This window comes from Haemaphysalis longicornis, unplaced genomic scaffold (assembly GCF_048455015.1).
Source record: "Haemaphysalis longicornis isolate Haplotype H1 unplaced genomic scaffold, Haemaphysalis longicornis Haplotype H1 scaffold_1, whole genome shotgun sequence".
Taxonomy (NCBI): Eukaryota; Metazoa; Arthropoda; class Arachnida; order Ixodida; family Ixodidae; genus Haemaphysalis; species Haemaphysalis longicornis.
In genome coordinates, this window is record NW_027526203.1 from 155,769,310 (window position 1) to 155,771,855 (window position 2,546).

Sequence of the window (2,546 nt, forward strand, 5' to 3'; positions counted from 1 at the left end):
TCCCTGCGTTAGTTTGGAGCGGTGGTTAGAGGAAGCACTGTTGGAATGTAGATATATGGTGATAAAATTGAAAACAACACGAGACCGTTTTAGTAGCAGCTTGCCTGTTGTGCACTATGATGAGCCTCTTGGTCCTCCCGTGCAGTGCCTTCCGGGAAGCAGCGAGAAATGTTGGCGTCGATCCTAGTTCTGGACAGCCGGCAAAAACCGCCACAGAAATGGACTGCTTTGCGAAAAAGTCCTGTAGTTTCGTGAAGACCTCCCTATTCGCCGTAAGGAGCAAGCCACTAGAGTCGAGTGCAACCTCGGGTGGGGTATGCCCGGTGGAGAGCGGCTTCTCTAATTTGAGGACGACACTGTCTTGGAGATTGGCGAGTTCATCTGGGTCCCCGATGTCACGAATGGCCGCCATCATCGCTTCCTCGGAGCTCATTTTCTCTCCTCAGAAGGGTATGAAAGTAACTGGGCTGAGAAAAGGGAAAGACACAAAAATGTTGTAGTGCCTCCTGATCTTTTGCTCCAAACGCAGGTTATCTTCGTCTAACGAGAAAACATAAAGAAGTCGGAAAAAAAGGTTTTGTTTGGAGGAACGATAACGTTTGATGAGCATCACAAATTTCTCTTCTTAATGAAAGCCATTTGCGAGTAATAGCGCTTTTAATGCAATGCGCCAAATGTTCAGGAGGAAGTGTTCACCTAATAGTGTCAAACAATGTGCATGACGTCGCCCCCGTTTTATTGCGTTTGTAACCATTTTCGCGAATGGCGGAACGAACAACTTCGTCAGCTGGTAAGGGTTGTTGGCTACTAATAGCGCTCGTTGGCGATTACCAAAAAAAATCTGGACAGAAATCGTTCTGCTACATCTATTCTTTGCTTATCGTCTGTGCGCAGTGCGAGTAGGCCTGATTGTTTTTGCGAAGCGGCGAAAAATGTATCCGAAACAAAAATTTCCGCATGAATCGACTTCACTTCTTACGCTATGGAAATGGAAGCAATTCCGGCTAAATCACTCCTTTCTTTCTTTATTACATGAAACAGAAAACGCATCCTTTTCAAAACACACTTGCACAGCTAGAGACGAACAAGTAGGATTAGATCAAAACCACACACACACAGACACATGCATATATCAGACGAACACACGCACACGCACGCACGCACACACGCACGCGCACACGCACGCACACACGCACGCAGCACCTGCAGCCAACGTGCATTGGCCCCTACATGGCGTTCAGTTGCCATATCTTATAGCGTAATCGAGACACCTGCATTTTCAACTTTTTTTCCCTTCGATCTCTGCTTGGTCTTTTGTAGTCTCACGTGCAAAGCCCGACTACTCTATACATACTCACCCAGTAGCCATACAGTGGTGTGTGTGTGTGTGTGTGTGTGTGTGTGTGTGTGTGTGTGTGTGTGTGTGTGTGTGTGTGTGTGTGTGTGTGTGTGTGCGCGCGTGTGCGTGTGCGTGCGTGTGCTTGTGTGCGTGCGGGCGCATGTGTGTGTGCGTGTGCGTGCGCGCGCGCGTGCGCGCGTGTTTATGATGGGTGCGTGTGTGGGTGCGTGTGTGTGCGCGTGTGTGCGCGTGCGCGCGAATTATTGCTCTCTCTCTCTCTCTCTCTCTCTCTCTCTCTCTCTCTCTCTCACCTACAACGTTCTGAACGATTATCCGATTTCTAAAAAAAGTGCAATGCATAACCACTAAAACAATTTAGTTTCAGACAACACTCATCTATCGAACTTGCACTGCTACGACAAAAAGAGAACATTCTTACCAACATCGAGAATAAACTGATAACGTTAGGATTATTTATGGACTTTTCTAGACCCTTTGACAGAATGAATCATCGTACTGTTCTTTTAGAACTTTCAGCATACGGAATCAGAAATAATATGTTCAATTTTCGATTATCTCAGTAATCGCGTGTAGTGTGTCACAATTGATAGTTTTCAATCTGCCTTCAAGCATGTTAAACATGGGGTTCCTCAGGGACGTTTGCTAGGTCCCCACTATTGAATATATATATATATATATATATATATATATAGTATAAGTAAAGAGTCGGATACACAGCAAGAACAATAACAAACAATGTTTACTTACGTAGCGGCAATGGGACTTGCCTTCATCAGAGTAAAGTTACATGATTATGGTGTCGCAAACATTGAACACATTTCTTATATAGGTTTGCATAAAACTGTAAGAAGGAATGGAAAATGTTTCGCAAATGGAGAGTGTGCATACAGTCAGGCTACGCCTACGTTACAACATCAACCAACAAAAAAAAAAAAAAAAAAAAAAAAAAAAAAGGGGGGGGGGGAGCAAGAGAGAGAAAAAGGGGTCGTGTTAACAATGCAGCGTTCAAGGTTGCACCATGACGGGTCAACGTATGCCGCGCGGGTTGCAAGTTCAGACAATGGGGGAAAATGGTCAACCGCGGTTTGTAAAGAAAGGGAAGAGTATACAGCAAGGTATTCAGTGGCTGGGGAGACTGGTTCTAGGGAAAGCGAAGATGGGTGTGCCCCCCGCGGATGAAGAGAAT